The sequence below is a fragment of the Cydia splendana genome, chromosome 23 (assembly GCF_910591565.1).
Source record: "Cydia splendana chromosome 23, ilCydSple1.2, whole genome shotgun sequence".
Classification (NCBI taxonomy): domain Eukaryota; kingdom Metazoa; phylum Arthropoda; class Insecta; order Lepidoptera; family Tortricidae; genus Cydia; species Cydia splendana.
Genome location: NC_085982.1, coordinates 10,872,183 through 10,888,818, shown reverse-complemented (window position 1 = coordinate 10,888,818; position 16,636 = coordinate 10,872,183). Strand labels below are relative to the sequence as shown.

The 16,636-nt window shown below is 37.3% G+C and overlaps 1 non-coding gene across 1 annotated transcript; it reads right to left on the bottom strand.

Annotated features, from left to right (window-relative positions):
- Window positions 1-16,152: 16,152 nt before the first annotated feature.
- Window positions 16,153-16,224, bottom strand: Trnaa-ggc (transfer RNA alanine (anticodon GGC)). Its single transcript has one exon. It is a non-coding gene; the product is annotated as a tRNA-Ala (tRNA).
- Window positions 16,225-16,636: the final 412 nt, after the last annotated feature.

Genomic DNA, 16,636 nt, shown 5'->3' with positions numbered 1-16,636 from the left:
GATGACGTAGGCTTGTGACAGTTAGGTGACCTAGAAAAGACGGGAATGGAGTACCAGGCGGAGTATATTAACATACCATGCCCGTGGGCTTTATTTTAAACTGGCTCTGAGACCTCGACCAGTGACCGATAGGAATAGCCCAAAGAGGCTTAGTTAGATGGGGGAATAACCCATGGACAAAGATGGATCGGGATTGATTTTCAGGGGAAAAGGTTCTAGTAGGCCGGGATAGGATTTTATGACTTGTGATTAGGTTAAATGATTTGGAAGGGATTTCATTGGTCAGTTGGAGTTTGGTTATACGACTTTTATTTCTTTTTTAGATTACCGGTTATTTATTGGGTTTGGAGTGGAATTTATGCTTCAAGTAAAAGGTCTTGTCTTGTAAGTCAAAATTCTGTAATTTCTTAGACAATAAAGTTCTATAAACTGAAGTAAAAAGTTTTGAAGGTACCTACATAATTCTAATACTAAGTGTTATTCTATGGTTCAATTAAATTGTAGAAAATATTTAGGTTTGCATACATTAAAGAGACGAAATAATTCTATTTGTGTTTTTGCATTAAATATTATAATGTTTTGTGATTTTGTGGATTCGGTTTTGCTACTTACCTACTTCGATTTGTTGGATTATCACAAAATGTAAATATAATATTTACAATACCAGTTCAGTTAGGTATTAAAATTTATTTAAATGATGTTAAATGTTTGGCTAACTCTTGTATAGAGAAAGTCAAAACATCCCTTAATATTTGTAATTAAAGTTCCTTTAATCCTAACTCGCCGAAGAAAACAATTGTAAATAAATAAATAAAAAAACTAAATGAATAATTTAAATCTTATTTAATTACACAAACGGGACTACCGCGATATAATTTCATTGTTTTTACCTTAAATTCCGACTTTTCAGCTGAGTTGCACCAGCTGTGGTCACGGAAAGACTTTAATTCAAATATTGTATTGTGTAATTAAATATGTGTACAAAACGCGAGAGTTTAAAGTGTTATAATTTAAATCTTTTCCCCTTCTGTATGTCTATATAACCTATATGCTTTCTGACTAATATTAGCCCGTCAAAGCGCATCGGGTACCTGCCTTTGATTCAGCGCATTCAGTCCGGGATATACGTATTCCAAATCACAGGAAATCCCGTGAATCGGGGAATGAGTCAGGAAATAGTATTTTTGTATTACGGAAAGCAAACCTACATTTTTTCCGGGTGTTTTTTTATTTCGTATTTATTCCGCTCGTCCAAATCTAACGACATACAAAATCGATAACAAATTAAGAATGAACTGGGGCCTTACCATGATGTCCTTATTGCGATTCTGTTTAGGACCTAAACTGAATCACTAAAAACGGAGCTATAAGTTATATAACGTCGTCCTTTAGCGATTCAGTTTAGGTCCTAAACAGAATCGCAATAAGGACATCATGGTTAGGCCCCTGGTCACTAAAAAGATTGACTTATTACAGGATTTAAATATTTTAAATATGTAACCCTAAAAAACCGGACAAGTGCGAGTAGGACTCGCCCACCGAGGTTTCCGTACTGTTTAGTATTTGTTGTTATAGCGGCAACAGAAATACATCATCCGTGAAAATTTCAACTGTCCAGCTATCACGGTTCATGAGATACAGCCTGGTCACAGACAGACGGACAGACGACCAGTGGAGTCTTAGTAATAGGGTCCCGTGTTTACCCTTTGGGTACGGAACCCTAAAAAGGAGAAACTTAAAAAGTGTCGTTTGACGTTTATGAATGACACACTAGAACGGTCCGCGTCCGGGCCGAGACTTCGTTTTCCACTTGTGATCACGTGGACCCGAACCGTTCTATAGTGTGAGGCATCAAAATATTCTACCCTGCCATAAATTCCAAAGCCGACTCGAAAACACCAGCATTTAACGCTGACATTTCACCATTAACAGCAGTAAATACGTCAGCTAACTCAAAACGCCACCTAAATCAGTTAACGGACGTTTGGCAGCCGCCATTTTGGTCGTGATTCTGCGCCAATCAGGCTCATTAGTGCGTCGGTTGTCTCTTTCTATTGTCGCGCGGTGCCTCGTTTAGGCAGGAAACGAATACCGGTATATTTTTCATACAAATTAACCGGTATTCAATTCGGTATCACGGTTGTTTATGTATATTTTTGCACTTAATTAATTTAGCTCATCTGATTAATCATTATCCTTACCTAAATACTATTTTATAATATCAAAGAAATATTGTAAATGTTACGAGATATTTTGATTTTTAGTTATACTAGTAACCGGCCGGATATTGGGATATTGTCATGCTTCGTACCCAAGTAGCACAGATTAGCTGTATAGCAGCCGCATAAAGAAGTACGAATACGCTTGAAGCTGGAATATAAAAGCTGCATAAGAGCTGTATATGCGTCTTTTCAGCTTTTATAACTCTTAAATGGGCACAAATTAGGCAGCCTTAAGTTCACATAGCTACTTAAGAGCGTTGTAGCAGCATTTTAACGGAATTATAAGGGGTAACAGGAGTTATAAGAGGTGTATATTGACTAGGTAAGAGACCACCAGTTACCCTTTATTCAGCTAATATGTCACATGTGCGCCCTAATACCGGGAAAGATTGACGTTGGGCTGAATAAAAGATAATTAATAACATACTTTTACACCTCTGCCTTATAAATCAGCTATTATATTTAGTATAGTGACGACGAACGCAGAGGTGAACATATTTATATTGAAGCAAAAACGTTAAGCGCAACGACACCATAAGTCATTTTGTTAAAGTGTTTAGTTAAATGTTTGTACATGATCTTTTATATATGAATGCGAGAAAGATGTTTGGGAATGCAAGTTTATTGACATTATATATATACATTATCTAAGAAAATTTCAGTGCGCCACGAAAATAATCAGTATTTATTTAAATTAATGATATAAATAAGCTATGTGTAAAAACTATTTCAGTGCTTTGGACAGAATTATGAGATAAAAAGTTAATAATACGTTATAGGAAGTACTAATCTAATGATTTAGGTTAAGAACTCAGGCACAAAACCTTATTGTTAGCCTTAAATGTTGGAAAAGCAATTTCAATTTTGTAGGTTATATACAATAAAGTGGCGGTCAATGTTAAAAAGCTACGTGAACCGTTAAAATTCTTATATGCAGCATACAACTGTTATATATCTGATAAAGATACTTAAGTGAACCACTATAAAGTCTAAGTCGTTATTTCGATACACTAGTGAACCTCTAAACAGTTATAAGGCATCTTGTGAACGTTTTAACAGCCGCTATGCAGACAGTCCCAATGGTAGTATAATAGGCTGCTTAGCGGTAAACATGTTCAGCGCTAAGCCGTATTATGCGCCACATGTGTTCGATTATACGTCTATTGGTTTCATAATAGTTCACTCGTTCTCCCTTATAATAAGTCAGCGAAATAGCAGCTGCTTTAGCGGTAAACATTTTCAGCGATAAGCTGTATTATGCGCCCCATGTGTTCCATTATACGTCTATTGGCTTCATAATAGTTCATTCGTGCATCCTCAAAAAGTCAGAATAATAAAAGCTGTTTAGCTGGAAACATGTTCAGCTATAAGCTGTATTATGCGCCCCATGGGTTCCATTTATACGTCTATTGGCTTCATATTAGTTCACTCGTGCTCCCTTAAAAGTCAGCGTAATAAAAGCTGCTTAGCGATAAACATGTTCAGCGATAAGCTGTATTATGTGCCACGTGTGCTCCATTATACGTCTGTTGGCTTCGTAATAGTTCATTCGTGCTTCCTTAAAAAGTCAGCGTAATAAAAGCTGCTTAGCGGTAAACACGTTCAGCGATAAGCTGTATTATGCGCCACATGTGTTCCATTATACGTCTATTGGCTTCATATTAGTTCACTCGTGCTCCCTTAAAAGTCAGTGTAATAAAAGCTGCTTAGCGGTAAACATGTTAAGCGACAAGCTGTATTATGTGCCACATGTGTTCCATTATACATCTATTAGCTTCATAATAGTTCACTTGTGCTCCCTTAATAAGTCAACGTAATAAAAGTCCACAATTACCTCCTTATACAGCACATGGCGTAATTTTATCCACTAAACAGACCTTATAACGGTTAAAGCATTTGATAACCCTTAAAGCTGTATAGGGTCGTAGCAAATATACCTTTATATCACCCTTTGCGTATTAATGGTAGTTTTCAGAGCCGTAATGCAGCTTTTAATCAGCCCTAAGCTATATAAATATCACTGAGATCTATTATACAGCTGTAGGACCACGAGTGTGCTCTTATAAGTGTCTTAATACGCACAGAGCGTTAGATAGAACTAAAAGTGAGTAGTTATAGAGCTATCTGTGCTACTTGGGTATAGACGATGTGCGTATGAAAAGGAAAGAACAGTGACTGGAATCTAGTGGAATCGAATATTTTGACCGGACAAAGTCCATTTTATTTTCGAATAAGTGGGAGATTAATTAACTTCCGATGACTTAGATGAGTCTTGTTGGCCTCCAACACTTAGCAAATACTGTTATTATAATTTACTAAATTTACTAAAACGGGACTTAATCGCGTATAATTACAGTTCTTAAATCTATCTTCGACGTTTCGAGGGCGGCGTTGTCCCCGTGGTCTCGGAGAAGACTCCAAATGGTTTTCTGAGACAACGCCCTCCTCGAATTAAGTTCCGTTTTAGTACCTAAATATTAATGAGTAAAAAATCGTGAAAGTTCTATTACATTATTATTTTTCGTTATTAATGAAGAAATAATGCTCACTTTCGGGATCAGAGAATAGAAAAGACTAGTTACGGAATAGAAGAGAGACCAGTCCAAAACCTAGCACCTAAATCTGCGATCATCATAGCGTTGTTTCGGAATTTTGCATTTGGGGAACCTGGGCTTTGCCTGGCAACCTAAATCTGTGTAGAAACTTAAATAAACTAACAACAAAAGTTTAGCTAAGTAACTGGAACAATCCAAACGGAGCATCAGCAACTTCCGGGTTAGAATTAACGATGAACCGCTGCGTTAGGGAATTAAGAATTTATCTATAGTAAGCAGGTAATTTGACCCTCGCTGGATCAATAACGGATGTAACATTGTCAAAATTAATGTAGTTTATTCTGTGGCGGAGAAAGGGTTGAAAGTAGTTGATTCGCTTGTTTGTTGTGTAAGACTGCCTGTTGCTTCCTTTATTTACATTGTAAATGTACCACTAGTGTAAATTTCATTAGATAGTGTGACGGGACGATAGTTGGCAAGTTGACTAAGGCTCGGAACCGGTTTTCACTTCATACAAAAAAATACCGGTATTATTACGTTCTTTTTAGTTCGTTGGTTTATTATTCCATTTTTAATGAGACAATCTAATAATACGGAGTTGTGACCTAAATACGTGATTCAGTCCTACGTAAAGAGCATAAAATAATTAAAAATATTGGGCTATTTCGGATATTCCAAAAAACCGGTTCCGAGCCCTAGATCCCAGGCTCCCATGAGCCGAGGCAAAATGCCGGGACAACGCGATGAGTCATCGTCTGATGAAGATGATGATTGTAATGGTAACATTCCATTTCTAACCGCAGCTGCACTACCGGTACTGAACGCGTCGCTGTCATTGTCAATTTCCATAGTAAAATTGACAGTATTGCAGCTGCAGTTAGAAATGGAATGTCACCATAACGTGACGTACGCGTTTGCGTTAAATGTCATTTTGTATAGGATTTTGAGTTTCCAAAACGTCCCGCTTGGCGCGCTGTTCAAAAAATCTCAAACATTGGGATACGGCAACACTGTTCAGCTAGGGTAACAGACAGTGTTGCCACATTAAGAAATCGGCTTGGACTTGTTTAATAGTTATATGTTTTAGAAGGGGGCAAAGTTGTTGTTTAACTGCTCGTACTACTATTGATACCCGAGCAAGCGAAAGATTCCCAAATTGAACCACTCGCTACGCTCGTGGTTCGAAAAATGAAATCTTGAGCGTTGCGAGGGTTTCAAAGCACGAGGGTTAAACAAAATTTGCCCCCGAGTGAAAAAGAAAATTTTTCACCACACCAGCCCGAAGCAAATATTAAATGTAAAATATCAAACCAAATCAAATCTAAATGAATATATCATCCAAAATCATCATTTAAAAGTCAATTCTACCAGCAAACATAAGAAAACAACTCAAAATTTGCATTTGATTACTTTGCCTCACATGTGAATGAAACTTTGCTATCTGTTTTTGAAGTGCAAAGTAAGCCTTTCCGAGCTTGTGTGGTGAAAAACTACTTTTATAGCACTTTTGTTTTATTTTGTTAAGCTAACAAAAAATATGAACCGTATTGTGTTCCAAATATAAAAATAACACTCGTTCAAAGGGTTAAAATACCCTTATCCCATCACATAAGAACAGCAAGTGACCCAGTAAGGAAATAAGGTGTGTGTGAAATAGAGCACGAGTGTGATACGTTTGTCGACGGCGATATGTTACCGAGTGGGTTCTCTGTACGGATTATATATTAGATACTAAAAAAAATTGACAAAAAATATTTTATGATACAAGATTTTGTCGCTGTCTGTACTTTTCTTTCAACAGGGAACTAATAGTCATCGCTACAATTCTAATAAATCCAAACACGAATTAGGTTGTGTTCGCTCGATGCTGCTGGCACGTATAGGGAAACTACACACAGAACACTGGCTAAACCAGACTGGATGCAGACAGGCCAAACAAGCCATGCCCGGCATCAACGGTAAGCTCACAAGGGCGCTCCTTCAACTAGGAAAGCTCCGACTGAGTATGGTAACTAGTGTCATAACAGGTCATGGACTATTTAACAAACATCTTTTTATAACAGGTGTCACAGACAGTCCCCTATGCCGAGGATGCATGGTGACAGAAGAAACAGCCTCTCACGTGGTGTTGGAATGCAGCGGAGTGGCCCGATATAGGGCAAAACATCTCAGATCCCCGAGAGATCTCCCCGAGGTCCTATTCAACATCAAAGGTTTGATAGGATTCCTCGAAGACCTGGGCGGGACTATGCGGTTTCGAATGCTTTTGAATATAAAATCTTTGGGCCGAATTCAGCCACCATACCCCGAATACGGTCGTAGAGGTCTATTCTCAAGGGTACTTTCAATATTATCGGGACCCGCGGCCCAGTGCCTACGTTTTGACTCGCGACATAAATAATATCACAATGTTTTGACTTATCTTGCGGGACGATGAATATGTTGGGGCACAAAGTTTCAAGGGTAGGTACGTAATGGTCCTATTTAACCCTTAAACAGGCCTGACGCATTCTTTACTTTTAATTACTGATTCTGGTAGCTACCCAACTAGCAAAATAGTCGTATAAGAATTGATTTACTCAGCCTGTAATCGTATAACAGCCGAGTTACGGTTGTTGAAACACCAATATATCGTATAATAGCGGTTAACTCGACTATTTAGCAATTTTCGCTAATTAGTGCTATAATCATGTCGTATAAACGTTTATAGCACTATCTTTTAGCACTTTTATTCCACCTTTTAATAAATGCTGAGTTAGCGCTACTAAATCACTTTTATTCCGCATAATTGTTCTATTAAAATCATATAACAGCTATAGAATAGCTAATTGTCTGAATAAGGCGCTTTAATACAACTGTTACTCAACTCTCTTCTCTGTTGCTATAAAAGCCTATTAAAAGCAATCCAATAACCATTTGGCAACAATGCTGCTGTAACAGCGCGCTTATATCATAATTCGGGTAATGGGGCTCAAACCGCTGTTATAGGAGCTGAAGTGTATTTACAGGTTTTATTCAAAATGTATTCAGCTTAGAGTACTTTTAAAGAGTTTTGAACTACATTAACAGCACAAGTCAGCCATGTTGTACGTTTCAATATAGTCCGGTGGCCAACTGCATGAAACCCTACCTGATAAAAAAATAGAAAATCCTACTCTGTAGGGGTAGCTGACTTTTAGTAGCATCAACTGCTCTTGGTCGGCCGCGGCTTAATTTCGCAAATTTTGCGTAAATGGCAAAATAGTGGCACAAAAATTCATCAAAAAAAAAAACCCCATCGTATAATAGAATGAAACTTGCAGGGTAGGATAGCTGCCTTTGAGGACAGCAAAACAAAAGTGGTCAGCTACATCCTGTGTTGGCAGGTTCCTGTGTTCGACCGAATTTGTGGTACCACGTGACAACTACAATTTACCTCATCGAAAAATAGAATGAAAAAAACTGATTGTAATACCTACATTAAATTTGTTGACGTATGTCTTGGTCGGCCTCACCTTAGCCTGATAGCTTTTGCAGTCCGTCCGCATTAAAAAAAATGTGAATGGCAGCAATCCTACCATACAAGTGACATTCTATTTTTCGATGAAGTAAATTGTAGCTCACGTGGTACCACAAATTCGGTCGGACACAGGAACCTGCCAACACAGGATGTAGCTGACCACTTTTGTTTTTTTGATGAATATTTGTACCACTTTATTGCCATTTGTTAAGTTAAGCCACGGCCGACCAAGAGCAGTTGAAGCTGCTAAAAGTCAGCTACCCCCACAGAGTAGGATTATTCTATTTTTTTATCAGGTAGGGTTTCATGCAGTCGGCCACCGGACTATAAATCCATAAACATGGCGACATCATGTGCTATAAGTGTAGCAGTAAACGCAGTTACTCGACTTATAGTCGAATTAATGAGATATAACAGAAACTATATCGTGTAAGCAAATTTTTACTTATTTTAATTATTTTTTTTTATTGAAATTTAAGAAAATAGGCGGCCCATGAATATATATGAACCAGTGCCTTTGGTTTTATCAATAAAGTATTTTTCGCGCTAGGTTTTACTGTATTACGTGTACTTATAGACAGTAAAAACTTATGTACACAATCACGGTAAAAATAAATGTCATGGATGACAGCAGTAAAAAAATACTTAAGTACCTTTTTGTTTTATTAGATACGTGAAGACGATTAGGCCTCAAACTTAATCAAATAATTGAAATATAATCGCTTACCTGAGATCGTTTTTAGCACATATTAGTTGAATAAAAGCATTTACTGCACTCTTACACATTCAAAATGCCGAGTAAAAGCAATTCGGCTACTTTTACGAAACATTTTTGCTGAGAAAAAGCAGTGCGGTTGCTTTTATAGAACACTTTCACTGAGTAATAGTAAATTGCTAATGTTTATAGAACGAATAGTCGAATAAAAGCACTATCGTTGCTATTAAAACACTAGAATCGCTTTTATCCACTTTTACTCAACTCTTACAGCTTCGATTTGCTTCTTATACAGCGCTTACTCGATTTTTATAACACTTTTAGTCTGTATAAGTGCGCCTTTTTCGCGTTGAGTAAACGCTTACAGGACTTTTATTCGACTGTTTTTACACCGTTTATAGCACCAAAAAGCGAAAACAAAAACGTGCTCTCAACTTTTATAGCACATACATTTGCTAGTTGGGTAATAGCGTTAAAAGAAAAGTAATTTCTTGTTTTATTTATTTTATCATTAATTCAATTAAAAATCCCTGGTGGTTTTTATATGTCCACTGCCCGTTAAAAATGGTGCTACGTGGTACATATATGGCCACTGCCTTGTTAGCTATAGAGAGTAGTTTTAAGGGTAAGTTGTGTGGATGTCACATTTTTACTTGCGTCACAAAATACACTAACTGCCAGCACTTGCTTGGCTCACGCGGATGTCGTAGCTCATAAAACTAACCGTTGAATAAATATTTAATTTAAAAAACAAAGGAAAATATGTTATTTTTGTACTATGAGGGTTCATTCATAGTGATAAATCTTACCCTTAAATGACATGTAAACTCCTTGCAGGGCAGTGGTCACTTAGAAACCACTTGAACGTGCCCCAGACGGGCAGAGGGTTCATACGAACCACAAACTTTTAGAGCGAATATTTTATCAGAAAACAATTACTAAGGTAAATTATGACTTACTACATACTCCTTATCTAATAATCTACCATAAAAATACTAAACAAAATACTTACAGTACTTTTTTTCGGCGTAGCGAACTTATACAGCGGGAGAAACGTACAAAAACTGCCATTTCTTGGTGTCGATTTGAACTTGACAACTAAATTGTCATAGAAATTTGTTTTGACACTTGTCATTTTTTTACGTTCCGATATCACCCACTTAATAGACTTTACGGCAATGAGATTTTGCGGTCGTTATATTTACTCAGCTCGCCAAAAAAAATCATTTGCTATGTGGTACTTATAGATACACAACCTGTTTAAGGGTTAATGGCGCTATCTAGTTTTAACATTTTAAACCTTTTGTAAGGGCTCGAAATGATTTTATTTATGCTTTACTTTTAAATTCAATTTTATGTTTTTATGAATAGCAGTAAGGTGGTAGTTTTCATAATATGCAAATAACCAAAATGTAAAAATAGGTAATATTTAACGTATGGCCCGATAGGGTGTCCTTAGTTCCTGGGAGAACCGAAAGGGATAGTGCTATAAATTGGAAAGCATAATTCGTCCCTGAACCGCTGTGAAACTTCGGTTTTGAAGGATGTTTCCTTTCTGTACGGTAAAGGCTCCGTCACACAGGCGCGTTTTGCGGGCGGCGCGCGAGCGGGGCGCGCCGCTTTTACATATAAAACGCTCACGCCGCCCTCACGCCCCGCCCGAAAAACGCGCCTGTGTGACGGAACCTTAAGTAGTAGGTACTATTAATTTTATTCTTTGCCGATACTGCCCCACTTCGCCCAAGTAAAACATTAAAATACCGAGCACTAGATATTTATTGAATTCTAAACAAAATGAGCTGCATAAAAATTTAATAAACGAAAAAATACAAACATTCTAAAATAACCTAGGTACTTCGCCTATTTATCAATTAAGTACATATTATTATGATAGTTAGGTATACTGAGACTTTTTGCTCAATGTTGAATTAAACGCTTATAAAACAAGTTATAGTGGAATAATGTCATTACCAAATCGATTTTGACATAGTAAATGAAGCTATTACAACATTTTCACAGATAAGAAATTTGCTGTAACAAAACAGTTTATCTTTATGTTGGCCATTATTTACGGATTTGAAGGCATCATAGAGGGTTTATGATATGTGTGTAGATAAAATGAGTTACTGCTCCTATGCTAATAAGCGCGGCAGACAGGAACACTATAAATACCACACACTGAAAAATTTAGTCTATGAAACTATTGATGAAACTTGAAATGTCGATGAAACATTTCAATTAGCATTTTAACTCACATTACATTCCACGATTGGAAATCCCGTTCATTGAATCGAATATTTCCGAAGCATGCTTTAGAGCGAACTCCAATATATTTCCTAAAGGAATCCTTTACTGGAGATCGAATGAAAGCAATCCATTGACATTCTAATTTACTGGCGTAACGTTCTAGATTTATATTAGTGCTTGTTTATATAAAATACTAGCTTTATTTCGCTTGAATTGAATATTACTTTGTAGGTAAAGCTAGACAAAGTTCTAATTGGCCCTGAGCAAAGATATATGTAACTCCGTATAAGATAAATAAAGTCTAAGGAAAAAAAAGTGCCTCGGAAATCAAGAAAAAGTCAGTCAATAGATGGCGCTATACCTCTGGCCTATACTCGGCTAGATGGCGTTGACGAGACCTTTTGATATTTAACTATTTTAACACATAAACGTGAAAGAACGTGGGCCAAAGTCAGATTCTAAAAAAATAAACATTTTTTTTATATTTTTATACATTTTCAATTTTAGTTTTAATCGTACGTTAGTAGATGACAGTAAATTTACTGTGACTACAAAATTTACTATTACAATAACCCTCTATAATAATATATCTATTAAATAATATATCAGTAACGGTCATATTTATGTACATGTTTTGATCGAGGGCAAATGACATGAGAAAATAATGTACGGATACGAAACTATCAAAAGATTAAAATACATTGATTGTAGAAGAAGAGAAAAGATAGAAAAAACAAATGGAAACATGACAAATTTTCATATAGGTATATCCACTGTATAATTTTAAAAGCTTTTATAAAATAGCTATTTTATACTAAAATTATACAGATCCCTTGGCTATATAGTGATGACTAGCTAGTCATCACTATATAGCCAAGGGATCTGACGATCAAATTTTAAACAAAATTATACCAAATGAGATAAAAGGTACAAAGTTAAAAACTCGCAAGTCGCAAGTTCCACATGACACTCCATATTCTATGTTTCCTTCTAATTTCCTGGCTTTATTTTACATCTCAAGTTACAATCATCTTTAAAATACTCAACTGTACGCTTATTTAGAACTTCCACAAAGAAAACCATTCATTCAACAGCAAAACTACCAATTAACTATAATCACCCGAATAACGAGCGTTTCTTTTCACAACTATAATAAATGTCCACAAATTGCCACACTTTGGCACCAATTAGTGGCACACAGGGGCCAAACTTGGCAACTTCCACGTGGACAACTTTTACCTGGGACCATTTATAATGTACGAGAAACTCCTGGGAAATATTGTAAAGGCTCATTTAGACGATACGAGAACTAAAAATCGTTAATCCCAGCAATGTAATCCCTATCCGGCCATTATTTTATTATCCGGCCGGATACCGGATAGTGTCCTATACTATCCGGTCGGATACCGGATAGTGACTTACTATCCGGCCGAATACCGGATAGTAACATTGCTTGATTTTTCATCCGTGGATGACAGTCACGGTCATAATCGTACTCGTTTACTATTTTAAACCAATTTAAACATTCCACTGACTTGCACGCGCACTCATTTCGAACCTAGAAATGAGTCCACGCGAACGTTCACTAGGAAACAGCTCAAAACCTGCACAACGCGCACCTGATAAAGCGAAATGTAGGTTTAGTTCCGCCGGCTGAATATTCGGCGGCCGGATACCGAATATTCGGTATCCGGCCAAACAACTATCCGTGGCATCTCTACCTATTATAATATAAATTTACACTTAAGCACCAAACATTATTCGACAAACTAAAATTATATCGGCATGACAGCAAATACCTAATAACCTATCAAAATCTAGACGGTTATTAATCTAGATCGCGCGGCAGATCACTTATGCGCTGGACTGACCAAATAAAATCTGCAGTGGGAAACCGCGTATCTGACTGTGCCAGACAGTCTGCCAACAGGGAGAGATGGCGGGAGATCGTGCGAATAGCTGTGTCCGCCTCTACTACCGATGCGGACGCCTCAACGTGACCACGACCGCTCTGTCAAGAGCGATACGACAGAGAAGAAGAGATTAATCTAGATGCTTATCACGATTCTTATAAAAGGCACAACAGAATCTGACAGACAAATTAGCCCACTAGGACGTGAAGCTAAACTTATTAAGAGAAATTGTCACAATATCAATGGAAGGATAATATCTATTGTCAGGGATTTTTCGCCCCTGTACCATGAAAATAACAATAGTACACTCTAGCCGCCCAGAGACCTATAAAAAGTCTCCTGTTCCATTCTAATTTGAACTTTGTGTTGACAAAATAAAATTTCATTTCGCTTGGCAAGGTTTGACGTATGGCCGGCTAGAGGATATAGCTAGGGCAGTATCGTCAGTGTCGTAAATTATTTTGATGTTAGTGCGAGACGGAAACCGTTAGAAACCCTGTAATATAAAACAGATAATATAATAAACATTTCTTCAGATGTAGTGGAAATTCATTCATTCTTCTACATACATACATATAATCACGCCTATTTCCCGGAGGGGTAGGCATAGACCACGGATTTCCACTTGCTACGATCCTGACATACCTCTTTCGCTTTCTTCACTTTCATAACATTCCTCATATACGCTCGTCGGTTTAGGGTGCTCTTAACCTGGCCTTTCTTCAGGATTTCCTCGATCTGATCAGAGAAAGTCCACCGTGGTCTATCCCTTCCTTCATTCTTCTATTCTAAATAAAAAGGATTTTTTAAGCAAGCAACCCCCAACAGGAGTGAATAGTGGATTATAAACTGAAATATTAAGTTAAAAACCGGCCAAGTGCGAGTCGGACTCGCAAACGAAGGGTTCCGTACCATTATCTATAAAAACGGTCACCCATCCAAGTACTGACCCCGCCCAACGTTGCTTAATTTCGGTCAAAAATCACGTTTGTTGTATGGGAGCTTGGGAGCCCCACTTAAATCTTTATTTTATTCTGTTTTTAGTATTTGTTGTTATAGCGGCAACAGAAATACATCATATGTGAAAATTTCAACTGTCTAGCTATCACGGTTCATGAGTTACAGCCTGGTGACAGACAGACAGACGGGCGGACAGACGGACAGCGGAGTCTTAGTAATAGGGTCCCGTTTTACCATTTCGGTACGATACCCTAAAAAAACACAAAAAAAAAAATATTTAAATTAAATTGGATATACTAGTTAAATTAAAAGGCTTTTTTTTGTTACATGATTTACTATAATAAGGTAAACGTACTGATGCTTGACGCGGTCCCAGTACATGTCATCTTGAAACTTAATTCATTGTCAGTAGAGGTGACCGCAAGGTGTCATCTATTTGGCATTAGCATGTCGAGCACTAGTACGTTTACCTTATAGCGATATGATCATCTTTTCAAAACTGAACCCTTTTTCGAACCAACTCTGCGATAAAACCGTGTGTGACCGTCACATATTTCTCCCTATTCCGTGGTACAGGCCACGTCATACCTAAGAAAACTAAGATTTCCCCCCAAGTGGGAAAAGGATAAATCGTGACAAGTGTCCGCACTCGCGGGGATTTCGCAAACTTGTCCCCTGCAGCCGTTGGCGTATTCCGACTTTTAGAATATGATACTGATATACATAGATAGATAGATAGATAAAATCTTTATTCAACCACAACTTACATGCTTTGTGACACAATAAATAATAACAAGAGACAAAAGGAAAGTTAACAAGAGACAAAAAAAAATTAAAAGGCAACATACAATTTTACACTAATAGCAATAAGGGGTCATCCATTAATTACGTCACACGTTTAGGGGGAGGGAGGGGGTCAAGAAAATGTGACATGTTGTGACATGGGGGAGGGGGGAGTCACAAACTTTGTGATGTCACTTTAACTTCATCAGTAACCGAAAATTAATTTATATTGGTTTATTCGCTGTACAGTTAAATAATGAGATTTTGGATGTAACTTTCGTTGTGTTATAAAATTACTAATATTTATATATCAAAAATATTTTTTTATTAAAAAAAATAATGCCGAGTTAATATTGTCGATTTCGTTGAAAACAAAATTGCCTAAAATGTGACGTCACACCAGGGGGGGAGGGGTTTGCAAAATGTGACCAAGTGTGACAAGGAGGGGGGAGGGGTAAAAAAACTAGAAATTCGTGTGACGTAATTAATGGATGATCCCTAATAGCAATTTACATATTTATCAATCTCAGACAACTACTTAGGCCATAAGCGCATAAGCTAGGGGGCGCCATAAGCCTTCAGTAAGAAGTGCATATACTTGGAAAATTTGACCTATGCCGCTGTGGCCCGGTGGCCGAGTGGCTTAGGCACCTGCCGCGATAGCAGAGGACGCTGGTTCGATTCCAGCCTGGGGCACTAGAGGCCTTGGTCACTTTTTCTTAGTAAGTATATGACATTTATTTCAGTTTATAACTACCTAGGGAACAAATCCAACAATTGTTATTAAATACTAGCAGCCTGGCTTCGCAAGGGTAAACCTTAAAAAAATCTACATTTAAACCTTCCTCAAGAATCACTCTATTGATAGGTGAAAACTGCATGAAAATCAATTCAGTAGTTTTTGAGTTTATCGCGTACATACATACATATAGACAGACGCGGCGGGCGACTTTGTTTCATAAGGTGTAGTGATTTTGATTTATGTTTTTAAGTAGTCACATAGGTAACACTACTCTATAATATAAATTGTAAACTGAAATAGATGTTGTTGTCTATAAATTGCAAATACTGGGGCCTATTGCATAACAAACTAAAACTAATATTACAAGCGGAACTCCTTATTTAATAAGTGAAATTAGAAAAGGAGTTCCGCTTGTAATATTAGTTGTAGTTTGTTATGCAATAGGCCCCAGATGTTAATCACAAATTTTGATTTTTTATTGTGAATCCAAATGAAAAAATCAACTATGATCAACTCTGGCCAACGTGGGACTAGAACCCACATCCTTGGATTGCCGGTCCAATGCGTTACCAATTCCGCCAGCTGACCATCCGTCATTCTACGCGAATTTAGTCATTGCAACTGTGACCACGTCACTAGCGACATCTGCATTCTAAGGCTTACAACCTTTGACCACCTCTGAGGACAGATATTGTTGTGTCTAAGAAAAAGTTGACTGTAAATTTTTCTTGCATGGTGGGCTAGAAGTTTAATCCAAGTTTCCTATCGTATTGGCATCATATTTTAACAGTTTAAATGTGCCTCCTTGTTCCCGACAGCCTCTGGATTTAGTCGCCAACTTCGCGAAAAGATTTTAAAAATTCTAGCTGCACCGGAACACCATGTAGATTAACTTAATACGTAGGTATAAGTGTAGTGTTTGCTGGTTAAATGTTTTACCGTTTTGTGTATTTGATTGGTCGTCCAGTTTAAGACGTAGAAAATATGTGGCAAAGCATAT